This window comes from Peromyscus eremicus, chromosome 1 (genome assembly GCF_949786415.1).
Source record: "Peromyscus eremicus chromosome 1, PerEre_H2_v1, whole genome shotgun sequence".
Classification (NCBI taxonomy): Eukaryota; Metazoa; Chordata; class Mammalia; order Rodentia; family Cricetidae; genus Peromyscus; species Peromyscus eremicus.
The window spans coordinates 155,607,604-155,624,547 of record NC_081416.1 but is presented as its reverse complement, the minus strand read 5'-3'; the positions used below and the strand labels follow the sequence as shown (position 1 = coordinate 155,624,547).

Genomic DNA, 16,944 nt, shown 5'->3' with positions numbered 1-16,944 from the left:
TGGCTCATTCTAGTGAGGGCTTACAGGACTCCGTAGCAAATTCCAAGGACATCCTGCCTCATGGCTCAAGAGAGGGAGGGCCCAGACCTTCATTACATATAATTGCTGCTTCTGCCATAGAGTGGCTCTGTAGGAGGCCAGGAGAGTCCTATCTACCAATGTGATTTCAGTCCCTGTCTGTGAGGATGGAGTACCCTTGAGTGCCCCCAACCACTCTACAGGCCACTGAGATGGGCATTTTATCATGAAAGAAATCCTTCCAATGTCTACTGGCTTTGGTGAACAGTGTTATTAACATAAAGAAAGAATGTTTAACTTTGCATCGATAGGCAAAGAATAATTAAAATGTAATTAAAAGCATGGAATCTTCTAATTATTGGCTTTGTATAATGTGTGTTTAAAAACAAGACATCTGCAAATGCTTTCTTTTGAATACATCCAGAAACAAGAGAAGGTAGCATTTTAATTAAAAATGGATTATTTCAAAAACAGTTTAATCATCCTGTCATCAAAGGATGTAGGCCTTATTAATTAGCTATTGATATGCAGGCCTAAGTTACCAGAAATTTAAATTCTTGGGGGTTGTCTCTGGCACCCCTCTCTTGGAAGAATTTTTTCAGCTCCACTCTGTGTCTTTAGGACATCAACAGGAGAAAGATCTGGGTCATGTGGTTCCGATTCTCCTTCCTATCCTTTATGGACCCAAGTGGACATCCCAGGACAGGGAAGCTGGAGAGCACCACGTGGCTCTCCTACCACCCCCACCTCCCTCCTCTGTGATCCGGTGTGAGTTGGGGCCAAGGTCCTGCCTGGTAGGTGGCCACTGTCCTAACCATGTCCCTCCCATCTGAACCATGTCTGAGGCCCCTCTAACAGGTGCCGAATGTGCTGGAAGACACTGGCCACCAGGCAAGTCCTGGGCCCCTTCCGTACCGTGGCAGTAACATCTCCTCTTTTTCAGGGCAGTGTGAGCACGGCCTCATCCATCATCCTAAGTGGATAAAGACTTACAGAGTGATAAATGGCATTTGAGTTGCTCCCTTGGCCTGCTGTGGCTAAACTAACGCTCAGAAGCCACTCAGAGCCACGAGCAGGAATGAGACAGGAAGGATCAGAAGAACAGCTCTTGCCTGTCTACACTCAGCACACTGCTACCACACAACCCCACACAGCACTCACCAATGACCCACTAGGGCCTGGCCCTGCCAGACAGCACCTCAGCCTCCCTCCTCTGAGGTTCTGGCTCTGTCTTGGGCTCTGTAGTTCATGGCTGCTTCAAGAAATTTCTCAAGTAGGAAACAGACACTTTTATAGGTCTCTAGAAGCTGGCCTTCTTGGCTATGAGCTTATTGTTTCCTGAATGTGGCAGAGGACTTGGCCTGCTCCTTCCAGGTCCCTCCAAGCTGGCATGGCCTCTTGATTACCCACTGACCACCAGGCTGCCACTAGCTCCTGAGTGACTAGATCCTTTGTATTTAGTCCTGTAGCTAATAGCATCTCCAGTGACTTGTGTCTCTGCCTGCCTGCAAGTTAACAGTGGTTGCTTCCCCCCTGGTCCCTTCAGTACCTTCACATCTGCAAAGACTTGTGGACATGGAACCCCAAAAGTAGAGCAAGGTATGTAGGGGCTGCAGAGGGCCACCCAAGACCTAGAGCTTGGGTGACTTGTGCATACCATGCCTCAGAAAGGCATTCATCCAAAGCAGCGTTTCCTCAGAGTCATTTCTGATATAGCTCAGGTGTTTGCATTTATAAAATATTTTAGAGAATTAGGCTGAGGAGTTGAATATCTAGAAATAAAGTATCACTGGAGTCTTTTAAAATGAAACAAACACCTTGGAGGGCTTCACAAGGCAAAAAAATTTCCTCCCTAAGATGGTGATTTGGATCTGCTGCCCCTCCCGCCTGGGCTGAAACCTGAGGTTCCTGTTTCCTGTGGGCCCAGGATTTAGGGAACACCTGTCTGCTGGAGGGTCTCGGGTTTCATTCCTGAAGAGAGAACATGGAGTGGGGGAGCCTTGAAGGATCCCCTCTACCCAGTGGAGTGAACAGCCGCTGGGCATTAGTGGTGCCTTTAGACCCACAGCCTGATAATCTGATGATTGATGCTTCGACCAGGCTGTGTCTAGTGACCCAGGCTCATGATGCTGAATAAAGCAGATGTGGCTGTGCCAGGCGTGACTGCTGCCAGCACTCTGGGCTGTGGGAGACGCCTACGCCAAGCCTTGTTAGCAGAGCAGGCCATCCTCATAAGGATTTGGCACCTGCTTACACAATGCCCTCAGCTGCCAGATTTGCTTGGAAATGACTTCGCTCCCTGACATCTCTCAGCACCCCAGGTCCAAAGATCAAGAGGCCTGTTTGGCCTTTGTCCACAGGGTCCTCTCTGGCCTGCTGTCCCCTGCCAGCTGAGCCAGGCAAAGAAGTAGCATCAGACACAGCGGTGAACTTGGAGTCTGTTGGAGTTCATCCCACAGCTGCCAAATGGAAACTTGAGAGCGCTGGGAAAGGGGTCCAGACCCAGAAACCCTCTCATCAGAACCAAACCCAGGCTTTTCTTCCAAGAAGCCTCAGAGCAGAATGGCCCAGCCTTGGCCATTCGCAAGACACTTTGACCATTTTAGCCAACTTCATATCCCACATCTGGTATTTTCTACTTCCTACTTTCTCTAAATGGAGTCTTCTCCCTGTAAGTATGCTCTTTAAAGGTTTGTTTTTATGTGTGTGTATGTAAGTGTCTGCATGGGTTTGTGCACCACATGCAGGAAGGTGCTCTTGAAGGCCAGGAGAGGGTGTCAGATCTCCTGGAACTAGAATTACAGGCAGTTGTGAGCCATCTGATAGTAATGTTAGGAACTGGACAGGCCCTCCACAAGGCCAGGAAGTGCTCTTAACCACTGAGCCATCTCTCCAGCCCCTTTTAAAGATTTAAAAAACTTTTTGTTGTTTGTTTTTGTTTTTCGAGATAGGGTCTCTCTGTATATATAGCCTTGGCCATTCTGGAACTCACTTTGTAGACCAGGCTGGCCTTGAACTCAGAGATCCTCCTGCCTCTGCCTCCCAAGTGCTGGCATTAAAGGTATGTGCTACCACCACCTGGCTAAAAGAAAACTTCATCCCTGTCTTAAGTATAATTTTCCACTATGACAAGTAACAACTTAAAAGAGTAAATGTCCCTTGGGAAGAAAATGGCCTCTGAACTGTGTCAGGGCAGGAGACAGTCCCTTCACTTCAGAACAAACAAGTGGGACCCAGGTATGTAAAGAATTCATCTTTGAACAAGATGGTGATCCAGGTCAGTGTGTGAGGACAGTTAATGAGAGAAAACAAAAGGGAGCCATTACAGTTTGAATCTGAAATGCCCCCTATAGGCTGGTGTCTTTGAATACTGGTGCTGCCCTGGGGTACTTTAGGAGGCTTTAGGAGGTGGATCTGACTGGCGGAAGTGGGTCACTCCTGCCCGTTCGGTCTGCCTCCTGGTCTGCACGGTGTGAACAAGCCTCTGCCTCACACCCCTACCACCGCTCCATCTTCCCTTCCCTGCCACAACAAGCTGAAAGCTCCCTGGGATCATGAATCAGATTAGCCTGCCCCCCCCCCCCAGTTGTTTTTGTCAGGGGTTTTGGTCACAGCAACACCAAGGTAACTAACTCATTGGGCCCTGCCTCAGTCCGGTCAGTTCAAGGCTGGCTGATAAAGTAGACGGGGAAACAGAAAGACACCCCCCCCCCCCCGCCCCAACACACACACACAAAGGGATAGTTGATATAGTCACGGGGATAGGAAAGAACAATCTTAAATATGATGCCAAGGGAAGAAGCCATAAAGAAAAAAAGTCAACACCAGACCAATAAAAATGTAAATGATCTGTCCAGAAATGCCATAAAGAAGATTAAAGAGTAGAGGAGAGAATGTTCCATGGATGAGAGACCAAACCACTGCCTAGAACCCTCCATATATAAATCCCGTAAGGATCAATAAGAAGAAGATGAACATCCACATTTTTCAAAAAGGAAGAAACCATTCAGAAAGGAAGAAATATGGGGCTAAGCATGTTCAGACTCACCAGTTTATTCGTAAAGTACCTGTGTTTTGTCTGCCAGATGCCTAGTGCAGTGGGCAGATAAGCCCCAAGGTGTGCTGCTCAGGACCTTGAGAGTCTTCTGTGAGAACATTCCCCAAGACTAAACACCATGCGTATGTTCGGTAATTCCACTGCTAGGAAGGAGTCCATGCCAGGAGTGGCCATCATAACCCAGGTGGAAGTAACCTAGATATCTGACAGCCTGAGGCTGGCTACATGAATTGTAGGCTGTGTACTGCCAGCTATACTTACTCAAAGTTAGTTCTTCAATCACTCTGAAAAAATCTAGCACAAACCTCCCGTGTGCCAAGCACTTAATACGGGCTCCAGAACAGACTGCAGGGACAAAACATAAATCCCAGCCTGTGGCAGAGGAGGGAGGGAGGACAGACGGACAGATAGTGCATGAAAGGGTAGGATGGATAAATGGGTCGGTAGATAGATGAGAGAAAGTGGGAGATGGGATGGAAGGATAGATAAGTAGTAAGTAGACAGATGACAGATGGATGGACAGACAAATGGCAAGTGGGTATATGTATATTCGTGAATATTAAATAGCAGGAACAAAATACCCTTTATCCATACACTCAGAAGTGGCCTTCCTGGGGTGAGTTATTAGAAAAGGTGCCCAGAGAAGGTAAGAAGCCACACTGGATTTCTGAGTGAGATGGACGCCATGCAGAGAGAATGGGGCTAACCTAGTGGTCCAGAGGCAGGAGGTCGCCTGGCGATAGCAGGAACAAGGAGGAAAGCTGAGATGAGTGGAGCTAGGGCAGTGACAAGGGCTGTGGATGCTGGGTGTAAGCGGGAGTCCTGTGATAGCCTAGGCTACTCAAGGGGACGGCAGAAGGGCCAGCCAGACTGCTGTTGCCAGTGAACAGGCAAGAGAAGACGGTTCCTGCACCAGGGAGAGGGCAGTGGCAGAGAAATGGTCAATCCTAGACACAGCATTCAGAATGGAAACAGCATAGACATGTGTCTCTGACAAGGAGCAGTTTTGCTTTAGAAATACTTAGATGCTCAGCTGGGACGGGGTGGCTGTTTACCTGCAGACCTGTCTGGGCACAGCTTGGCTCCCTCCACAGGTGTGAAGTGGAAGAAGTCATCAGACAGACTCCGTGCCTGTGGCTACCTGGAACACCTTTTGGGTTTTCTCTATTAAAATTGAGCCCACATAGGATCCTGTGACACAGAGCTTCTGCTCCCAGATGTCAGCTTGACAGAGAGACCAGACAGCTCCCGCAGCAGCGGCATTCATAATGGCTGTGGTCTGGGAGCAGCCTGAAGGCCCACTGCTAGAACGAGAAGATGCACTGGGTTGTACTCAGCCAGTGGGACGTGACCACGATGGTCGCTTTTTAAAGTTGAATTTATTTTTATCTTAGGTGTTTGAGTGTTTTGCCTGCATGTATGTATGTGTACCACATGTGTGCCTGGTGACCATAGAGGCTGGAAGAGCCTTTGGTACTGGAATTATGGTGGTTGGTTGTGAGCCACCATGTGGGTGCTAGGGACTAAAACCCAGATCCTCTGCAAGGGCAGTCGGTGCTCTTAACCACTGAGTCATCGATCTCTCTGGCCACAGTGGTTAATTTTTTCAGCATGAGTGCAAGTGTGCATGGAAGCATGCGTGCGTGCATGCGTGCATGTGGTGTAATGGCAGGTACGCTTATGTGTAAATGGGGCTATACATGTGCAGTGAATGGCACAGGTGTGTAGGTCAAAGGCCAGCCTTGGCTGTCAGTCCTTGCTGCATTGATACTGTATCTCTCTGTTGCTTTTGGATGTATACACTAGGCTATCTGGCCCCTGGGCTTCCTGGGGTTCCACCTCCACATCCTGTCTCCCTGTAGGAGAACTGGGATTATGGACACATGTTTTTATGTGGGTGCTGGGGAGTCTAACTCAGGTTTTCACATTTGCATGGCAAAGAATTTTACCTGCTGAGCCATCTCTCCAGTCCTCTGGTGGTTAATCTTGACTGCCAACTCGACTGGATTAAGAAAGATGCAGAGCCGGGCGGTGGTGGCGCACACCTTTAATCCCAGCACCCGGGAGGCAGAGCCAGGCGGATCTCTGTGAGTTCGAGGCTAGCCTCGGCTACAGAGTGAGTTCCAGGAAAGGTGCAAAGCTACACAGAGAAACCCTGTCTCGAAAAAAACCGAGAGAGAGAGAGGAGAGAGAGAAGAGGAGAGAGAAAGAGAGAGAGAGACAGACAGACAGACAGACAGAGACAGAGAGAAAGACAGAGAGAGAGAGAGAGACAGAGAGAGAGAGATGCAGGTTAGTGAAGCCCACCTCTGTCTGTGATGTCGTTTCTAGAAACAGTTGGATCATGGGGGCTCCAACCTAACCAGTGGTTCAGTCCCTTGATGGTGTCATAATGTGAGCTGTTACTGCGAGGTGGTGAGAAATGGAGGTGGGCCTCCTTGGAGGAAGTCCTCATCGGGGCTGGGTCACTAGGGGTGTCTCCTTGCGACAGTGTCTTGCCCTGGCCTCTTCCTCTTTCCTCTCCATAACGAAAAGGCTCCTGAGCCCTCTCCCCCGCCCCTGCCATGATGTTCTGCCCAAGTCATGGGACCAAGCAACCAAAGTAAGCCCTTCAGCCCTGCAGTGCTTCTGTCCCGTGGTTCGGTTCCAGCGATACCACAGCAACTAATACAATGAACCAGTGACTAGGACGAACGGGCAAGGGCACCTGCCACCCACACAGACCTCGCGCACAGGGCGCTGGGTAGCAGGAGGTGCCAGACACTAGAGAGAACGTGCTTGCCTGATCCTACTCACAGCAAGCTCAAAACCGGCAAGCCCAGTTAGAAGTCAGGCCACGCGTGGGGGAGGCGCAGGCTGAGGAAAGGGGCACAGGCTGTTGATGTGGTGCCAGTTCATTATGCTGCGCCTTTGGATCTGGATCCTGCCTGCATGGATGTCATGTTTCAGTAAAACGGTTGACAGCTAATTATATTTTTAAATCTGTGTTTATGAATTTTAAAAATGCCTAGAAGGTGTTCAAAATATTTAATAGAGGTTATCACTGGGTGATATTATGGGGTGATTGTGTAAGTGAGTGTGTGTGTGTGTGTGTGTGTGTGTGTGTGTGTGTGTGTTTGACAGTCTCACTATGAAGCTTTGTCCAGCCTAAGTTCTCTGTGTAGCCAGGCTGGCCTCAAACTCATGGAGATCCTCCTGCCTCATCCTCCTAAGCTGGGACTAAAGGCATGCACTGCCATGCCCAACAATGTGTATAATTTTTAACAAGGTTTATTTTTGGTTTATGTGTCTGGGACTTTTGGCTGCATGTATGTTAGTGGACCTGCAGGTCAGAAGAGGACTTCAAATCCCCCGGAACTGGAGTTACAGATGTGAGCTGACACGTGGGTGCTGGGGACTGAACCCAGGTCCTCTGGAAGAGCAGCAAGTGCTCCTAACCATTGAGCCATCTCTCCAGCCCCCACTGCACACAACTTGTTAAGAATGTCTTAAGAATTTCTGTATGTGTGTATGTGTGTATGTGTGTATGACAGAGAGAGAGAGAGAAGTCTGAAGCCAGGGCTTTGACAATTAAAGCAACATGTTGAGCTCTGGTTTGGTTTGGTTTGATTTTTTTTTTTCTTCCAATAACTGATATGGACAAAGTCAGAAACTCAGCTTAATCAAGCATGTCAAGAATAAAGGGGACGATTTGTTAATTGAATGTCATGTTACGTCCTCAGTTATGCTTAATAGAAGATAGGCAATTTAGAATTCCCAATTATCCAATTAAAATGCTAATTATCTTGTCCCTTGATAAGGCCTTTCCGCGTGAGGGGAGCTGCTGCTACCTTCTGTCTTCCACCGTGACCACTGCAGTCCCTGCTGCCGCCCTCGGCTCTAGTTAGTGGGGCCTGCCCTCCGGGGTGCCCCATCCCAGCATCCTTTCTCCCAGGACCAGCTGCTGCTTCCCACCAGCCACCTGGGGCCTCTTCACCCCAGACTGGGTGGACCATGTGTCCTCGTAGACCCCGTGCACAGCTGTAGAGGGTATCGTAGCGCCCCTGCCACCAGGATATATGCAACACCAAGCCCTTCCCTGCATGATCTCATCCAGTTGTCCCAGGAAGGTCTGTGAAAGGTGCCACCCAACCCACAAAGGCCGACAGGCCCCAGGCTTTGGAGGCATTCTGATCTGAAAGTCTGCACAGACAACAAGCCCCAACCCACCGGCCCCATCCTTCCGTGACAGATCTCGGATTGCAAGTGTCAGGCTGGTCTTCACTCACATCTGACTGGGTGTAGAGCCACCTAGGAGGCACACTTAGAGGTGTCTGTGAGAGCTTCTCCAGAGACAGTCATCTAAGGGAAGGAGACACATCCTGAATGTAGGCCACACTGCCCCATGGGCTGGAGGCCTGGGGAAAAAGAAAAGCCAGCTAAATGCCAACATTGGCCATATGTGAGCAAGCCATTTCACACCCCTGCTGCCATGCTTGCCCAACATGATGAACTGCACCCTCACATCTGAGGAAAAATAAGCCCGCCCTCCCTCCCTTTCTTCCTTCTTCCTTCCCTTTCTTCCTTCTTCCCTCTCTCTCCCCCTCCCTCCCTTCCTCCTTCACTTCCTTCCTTCCTCCAGCTGCTGCTTATCAGGTGTTTGGTCACAGTAACAAGAAAGGTAGCTAATGCATAGAGACACCCCATCAGGAGCAGAGAAGTTAGAACAAATGGCCCAGGATGCCCTTCCCATACCCTGAGGTAAGATTGGCAAGACCTTTGTGAAGTTGAGGTGGGAAGGCATTACCCTTACTAGGGTAGGGTTGATGGGAGGAGGGATTGTGAAGACTTGGGGAGTACCTAGAAGCAGAAGAGGCTGCTAAAGGCAGAGATGTCACCACAGTTATTACCGGTGGCCTTGTGGCTAATGATGCCATTTGGCACAGGCTGCCCTGGGCGGCTGTCAGACCCTCTGCTATGATGGGTTTCACTAATAATGCATTGCTGGTTTTAGTCTAAGACTTTACACCAGACCCTTCTTGGCAACATACTGTGTGAATTCCACTTGATCATTTAAAACACAGAGAGAGAGCCTGTTTGTCCCTAGCCAGAGAACTGGGTCTGTCCTCACTTGGGGTCTGGGGCAGAGGAGGCACAGGACAGTACCCCAGTTCACTTGTCCCAGTGTCTGTCCTGCGAAAGGCCCACAGAAAATACATGCCGAGAGATCTGGAACGTGTAGGCAGTGGCCACAGGAGGTAGTCTGTTTGCCGGGAGCCTTCTGCTGACCGTGGTCTCCTCGGAAGAAAGGAGTATACAGGCTTGCTTCCTCTCTCTGCTGCACATGGAAGAGGCTTCCCTTCCGCTGACATGCTGAATACCCAAGAGAGACAACTTCAGGAGGAATGATGTGTTTGGGCTGACGGGGAGTTCAGTCCATGATGGCAGCCGCGTGCGGTTGAGGTTGTTCTTCCGTTCTGAGCAGAAAGAAGGCCAGCACGAAGTCACCTTTTTCTTTTCCCCTTTTTATGTTGCTTGGGCCCCCACACCCTGGGATAGGCCCAGCCACATTTAGGGAGGACCTTTTTTCCCCACAGCAAATCCTCTCCGACACACACCAGCCCATTTCCTGAGTGATCCTGAATGCAGTTAAACTGATCGTCAAAACTGACCACCACACACATTGTGGCCCTAGTCTCCAAAGCTGCTGCTTCCACTTGGAGGAAACAGGAAACACTCCCGAGTCTCTTGAGATGCGTCTTAAGGCTCTTCTGGGATGGACCATGCCTCTCTTACTCTGAAAAGGGACTCCCCTTCACACATGGACAGAGATTAGTTAGGTACCCACATCCATACATAGTCTTTCTTATTTAGAGAATGTCATAGCCAGTATATAATATAAATGTGAATTAAAAGTAACTCAGACATAAAAAAGTTACTTAAGGCCGGGCAGTGGTGGTGCACGCCTTTAATTCCAGCACTCGGGAGGCAGAGCCAGGTGGATCTCTGTGAGTTCGAGGCCAGCCTGGTCTACAGAGTTAGTTCCAGGACAGGCACCAAAACTACACAGAGAAACCCTGTCTCGAAAAAAAACCAGAAAAAAAAAAAAAAGTTACTTAAAAAAAAAAGTAACTCGGGCTGGCGAGCTGGCCAAGGGCTTGCCACTCAAACCTGATGGCCTAAGTTTGATCCCTGAAATCCATTTAAAGGTGCAAAGAGAGAACCAACTCCAAAAAGTTGCCCTGACTCCCATATACACATGCCAGAGCACTCCCCCATCATATACACAATAATAAAAAATAAAACCTCAAAGATAAAGATGTTGCCATGCCTGATGACCTGAGTACCATTCCTGGGACCCACAGGAGAGAATGACTCCTGCAAGTTGTCCTCTGTACACACACACACACACACACACACACACACACACACACACACACAAAATAAGTGAATAAATATTTTTAAGATGTTAAGTAACTCGATGCTGAGACATTTATATACAACACCATTGTTTGACACACACACACACAAAAAAAAAAATCTTAAGATGCCTCACACTTCCCTCTCCTCCTTGTTTTCACATGGTCAGGACTCTGAGACTCCTGGGTCAGCCTTGCCTGAGGCCACCAAGAAGGGTCAGGAAGCCATTATGTGAGCACAAGTCCTGGAGCTGTGTAGTTAAACATTTGCCTACTCTGTGTATGTTGGCCTGAACAGGGACTGGTGTGGCTAGACTGTTACAGGACTGGTTGTGCATCTGTGCAGGTTACAAGGGCCAGGCATGGTTGTGCATCTCTTTAATTCCTGACTCACTCAGGAGATAGAGGCAATGCATCTCTGTGAGTTCAAGGCCAGCCTGATCTACATAGCAAGTTCCAGGCCAGTCAGAGTTACATAGTGAGTGTGTGTGTGTGTGTGTGTGTGTGTGTGTGTGTGTGTGTGTGTGTGTTTCCTCTAACCCGTAGGCTCCCCTTAGACCTCTGAACAGTGACCACAGATGGGCGTGTTTGGCACATGGTGCTTATTGTGTGTCAATCCACATAGTCGTAAGGATTAAGCAAGAAATTCACAGGAAGTGGAGTGCCACTATCCCGCTTTTCACTACGAGGAAATGAGGCCCATCAGACACACAGCTAACGAGCATCAGAGCAAGAGTTTGGTGTCTCGAGTCAGGACTGAGCAGAGCCCGGGCCCTGCTGCCCAGCTTCACAGCCCACATCCAGACCACTCACTCTCCTTGCCCTTCCGCTCCACCTTGTGGTCTGTACCGTGTCTGCTGCCTTCCCTTCCACGTGCCTACTCATGCCGTGAGGTCCATCGGGGCCCAGCCTGGGAAGAGATGTGCTCAGAGATACCTCCTTCAGCTGCCTCTGCTGACCTCCAAGGCCCCAGCCACAAGAGCTACCAGCTTGCGCTGCCGATAGCTTAGTTGACTTTTGTTAGCAGGGCAGGCCTTCTGCCGTTATCTCAAGCAATTACTGCATCTTCTAAGACTGCTTATCATCGTGCGTTAGATGATAAACCTTCATGGGCCAGAGCTGGGCCTTGTGGCCAGGAGTGCTCCCAAGGCCAGAGAGGCAGGCCCAGCAACGCTGTCCCTGGGGATGTGGGCTTGAGTGTTTGCTGGGTTTGCCCCATTATTCATCTCCAGGCACTGACAGATGGTCCTGCCCCACGCTGTCACTGCAGTGCCTCCGTCCACCTTGTTATTCACTGTGCAGATTGTCCCAGGCTACCTCAGGTTCTCATTTATGCCTGGATACCCGAGCCTGGCTTGGGAAAAATTTATGGCAAAAGTGTTGGAGGAATGGCCAAGTAGGGAAGAGCCTCAGCAGCCTAGGCAGTGGGGATGTGTGGAAGGCTGGGTGGCTGGAACACGGGCAGCTCCTTTGCCCTCAGAAAGTCCCTTGGTGGGCATCCCTAGTGCCTAGCCGTGTGCCTGACTTAGCCACTGTTCTTTTGTTATGAGGAAGCACCAGGACCACAGCAACTCTTATAAAACATTTAATTGAGGGCTTGCTTACAGTCTCAGAGGATTAGTCCGTTATCATCATGGAGGGAAGAAGCATGGCGGCATGGAGCAGTAGCTGAAAGCTACATCCTGATCTGTAGGAAGAGAGAGACTGGGCCTGACATGGGCTTTTAAAACCTCAAAGCCCACCCCCAATGACACACTTCCTCTAAGACCACACCTCCTAATCCTTCTCAAATAGTGTCACTCCCTGATGACTAAGCCTTCAAATATACGAGCCTATGGGAGCCATTCCCATTCCAACCACCGCAATGCCCAGTCTGGGTGCTTCCAGGTGAGTCGAGGGAGCAGGATTAGTGGGTGGGGCCCAGCACCATGCCTGTGCTGTGCACAAGTCACAGAATTACAAAAAGACGAGTTTTCCCAGAGCTGTCTTGCTATCTGTCATCTTCTATGGGGAAACTGGTCATTTCCAGTTCTTAATAGAATCTACCAATTCTCTTCCCATGCTGTCTTTTAAGGTATTAACTATACCCTATGTGTTTAAGTCTTGAGAATTGTTTTTAGAAATCCTTGGGTAGGGGAGGGTCTCAACCTGATGTTTATTGTGTCTGAAAATTTTGTATAGAGGGGGTATGATGGGTGTGTGAGTTCATAGTGGGGGGTGGGAATGATGGGTGTGCTGAGTTCATAGTGGGGGGCATGATGGATATGTGAGTCCATAGTGGTGAGGTGTGATGGGTGTGTGAGTCCTTAGTGGGGGGTGGGCATGATGGGTGTGTGAGTCCATAGTGGTGAGGTGTGATGGGTGTGTGAGCCGGTAGTAGTTGGGGCTGGGCGTGAATTCATAATGTGTGTGAGTTCATAGTGTTATGTGTGGAAGGTGATATGTATGTGCTGTGTGTGAGCACCACAGGTATGTATATGGCCTGTGCCAAGTATTTATGTGGTATCTAGACTATGACATGTATGTAGAATGTGTGCTGAGTATGTATGAGATGTGAGTATGTGTAATGTGTGAGTAACTGTGTAATATGAGTGTGACATGCATGTGTGAAAACTGAACTGTGGTTTGTATATGGTGTATGTGATGTGCATGACACACTGTGTATGGTATGTGTATGACTTGTGTATAAAAACCTGTGCTGTGGGTGTGTATTTGGTATGTGAGTGTGGTGTGTGTGATGTGCTGTGGGCCTGGACATGGCATTTATGTGGCGCATGTGTATATAAGGTCTGTGCACTGGGCGGTGGTGGCGCACGCCTTTAATCCCAGCACTCGGGAAGCAGAGGCAGGCAGATCTCTGTGAGTTCGAGGCCAGCCTGGTCTACAGAGCGAGATCCAGGAAAGGCTCAAAGCTACACAGAGAAACCCTGTCTCGAAAAACCAAAAAAAAAAAAAAAAAAAAAAAAAAAAGGTCTGTGCTGTGCTATATCTGTAGTCCTTGGCTGGCCCTCTTGAGGCTGTGGCCATCTGGTTTGGATTCAGTGTGCCCTCCTGCTAGCGACAGACTCCCAGGATCACAGTATGGCTGTTTGTTCATTTCCTGCTGGGGTTTCTAAACCCTGAAGATCATTCCCATCTGAACAGGAACCCAGGGCAAATGAACCTGTGTTTATGAATCCTGAGATAAGCGTGCCCTTGCACAGCCCAGCAGGCCTGTGGCTTTGTTATGGAGTTGCCCCAGGTCCTGCCTTTCTGTGTGTGTTCCCACACAGGCCCTAGCTCTCTGTGTATACAACCTCTCAGTTCTAAGCCTCTGCCTCTCGTGGGCCCGCCCGCCGGGCCCTTCTAGGTCCCCGGCTGACTTTCTGGCCCCTGCTCCTTTCTCGCTCTTGCTTTCTGCTCCGCATGTTGTGCTCCATGCTGTACCTCTGTGTGGGGGAAGCAGGAGGGTTTCTGTCGCAACTCTCGGCCAATTCACATACTGTAGTTCCAGAGGGGTAGCTGACAGCCTGCAGCAAATGTGACCATGGACTTGGGTCACTCAGCAGTTGGCCTCTCCGTCGCTGGCTTACTCTATTTTCCATGAAGCCTTAGAGGGATCTTTTTAAAGTATCCTGGCTACTGACGTGGGGTCAGGTTGCTCGGCTAGCCTGGCCCACGCTTGCTCATCCCAGCCCTGCCTGCTGAGCTCAGACCAGCCTGTACAGAGCCCCACATTGCCTCCATGTAACAACTCTGCTCAGTTCAAAGCATTTGATCCTCTGTCCTTACCCCTTAAAGATCAGAAACATGGCAGCCTCTTCACGCCCCGTGTCACCTCACTTTCCTTAGAACTTGGGGACCCTTACACGTCTACAGCCCAGACTAGAAGCCTGCAGAAAATGTGGCTGGCCCACTTAATCTACTTATTACCTCTAAAGCATCCACGTGTCCTTGGATGCTTCCGTCTTTTATCAGAAAAACGAAATGGAAACGCCAAGGGTGGTTCCGCAGTGGAGGGCTGGCCTAGCTTGTCTAAGGCTGGGTCTTGATTGGCTGCTTTTCCTAAGGCTATGACAGAGCAGCCGACTGAAGTGGCTTACGGGAGGAAGACTTGGTCTTGGCTCATGGCTCACTATCAGCTCAGTGTGGCAGAAAGGCTTGGCTACAAGAACGGCTCTGGCTATGCCCAGGGAGAGGCAAGTGTGTTCCGCTCATCTCGGGGAGCAGCAGGTGGACTCAAAGTGGGGTGGGTTCTCTGAGGGCCCACCCCAGGTAGCCTGTGTCCACCAGTAGGCCCCATGTTCCAAAGGGCCCATAGCCTCCCAAAATACCAGCAGCAGCTAGCCAGCAGGTGTCAGACAGTCGTTTAAAGCAGAACATGCCGATGTCCAGTGTGGAGAACAGCAGCCTCATTTGGGGATGGATTTCCTGCATGGGTGACTCTCCTCCCTGGAGCTCCTGCCTATGGGAATGTGGAACCATGCATAGAGCTGGAAAATGGCCCATGTCAGGCTGAGGCTTACAGGTGGAAAGCACTGACTCTCCCTTGCCTGTCAGCTGCTTCTACAAACCGTGCCCTGTCCTGGAAGTTGCCTTTTTCTTCCACAGAAGCCAAGGATACAAGGAAGGCTGTCTCTGCTGAGATTAGGCCCCAGGCCAAGGTGCCGAACCCACCCCAGGATCATTGTGCTGGAATATGTTTGCCACTGTATAGGCCAGTGGCATGGCTGTCCCTCTCCCTATCCTCTCTGAAGCCAGACAGTCCCGTAGCACCTGTGGTCATGCCCAGGTCACCTGTCTCCACCGCTGTGAACATGGCCATGTGGTCCCCTGATGTTTGGTGAAAGAACTGCGTCTCCAAAAGCTGAGGGGGCACTGGGGCTCCGTGGGGTGACTTGGAGGCTTGCTGTATAGAGAGGGAGCCGTTTGGGAGTCTGCCTGCCGGGGTAGGGGGAGAATCCCAGGGGATGTGCCTAACGCAGGCGCAGCTCTCTGGCTTAGGCCTGACTGCTCTTCTGGACAACATCTCCCGTTGTGACGAGAGCAGCTAAGGAAGGAGTGGGTGTCCTGTCCCTCCCCCGGCTCCCCCTCACCCATACAGCTCCTGAAATCCTGTGCTTTGAGGAAACATTTCACTTGTAAGATACCCAATTATCCTGGAAGGTTTGCAGGCAAGTCTGAAAGCCGATCGAATCCAGTGGAACCGTTTCTGCATAACAACTACTTAATACCCAATCATAACAATTATACATAATTTGTGTTTACAGTGCCTAGAAGATTAAACTCCTCCGCGCAGACACTTTCCAAAACAGGCCTAGAACGTGCAGGGCAGGCAGGGCTGCCACTCAGCGTGCCAGTGGGCTGCCTTTGGTACTCTGCAGTCGGCAGTAGGCGGATATGACCACCTAGGCCTGCTTCTCAGAGCAGGCTTGAGCCGGGGCCCAGCAGGGAAAGTATGCTGGAGCCTCTGGGATGGAGTGAAGAGGGCTCCCCACCGCCACCCCCTTACCAGCTACATTCTGCAGAGCCTGGGCATGTTGTGTCCCAATGCTGAGGTCCAAGGCATAAAGGAGGGTGGGGCCTGGGGCATTTTAAAGCTGTGGCCAGTGCAGCCTCCCTGAGGTTCAGCTTTCTTTCTTCAAGATTTATTTTTGTCAGGCCCGGTGGCCCATGCCTTTAATCCCAACACTCAGGCGGTAGGCAGTAGATAGAGCTCTGTGAATTCAATTCAAGGCCAGCCTAGTCTAGAGTTCCAGAACAGCCAGAGCTTCATAGTGGGGTATTAATGTCAAAAGGGGTGTGTGTGTGTGTGTGTGATTTTTTTAAAGATCTGTTTATTTGTATTCTATGCATGTGAGTGTCTGGCCTGCCTGCATGTATGTATGCGCGCCACATGCATGCCTGGTGCCCACGGAGGTCGGAAGGTGTCAGGTCTCCTGAAGCTGAAGTCACAGCAGCTAGAGCCTTCTGATGTGGACGCTGAGAACACACTGCGAAACGGCAGTGCTTGCTCTTAAGTGCTCAGAGCGCCCAGCCCTAGCTTTCTTTTGGTTGCTTGTTTAGTTTTGGGTTTTTGAAGACAGAATTTTGACATGTATTCCAAGCTTATCCTGAACTCATAGCAGTCTTCCTGCCTCAGTGTCCCAAGGGCTGGCATTACGGTGTGTGCCTTCTGATATCACCTCTTTGTTCTGAAGAGCTTCCTCTAAGCAGCATAGGGGGCCCAGTGTGAGGAGATAGCTCGCTGCCCCTCCCACAACATGGGTATTCTCAGTGCTGAGCCTTCTAGAAGGCTGGGCTACCCGCCCCTTCTCATGCTCTTGGATTGTGCAATACTGTAATGATATCCCACTCTCCCAAAGACATCCCTTGGCACTGGGGTCAGGGCCCATCTGTCCCTTCAGCCCTTGCTGATGGGCCTCCCTGCTTAAGGGGTGAGCCTGTCCCTAAGCCCAGCTGGCTTATGCTTTCTCAAGCAGGGAGACCTGG

General features: G+C 50.2%; 1 protein-coding gene across 1 annotated transcript in view; it reads left to right on the top strand.

Moving 5' to 3' along the window:
- Positions 1 to 16,944, top strand: part of Pepd (peptidase D) — a 132,960-nt gene that overhangs the window by 93,453 nt on the left and 22,563 nt on the right. The gene's annotated exons all lie outside the window — the stretch shown is intronic.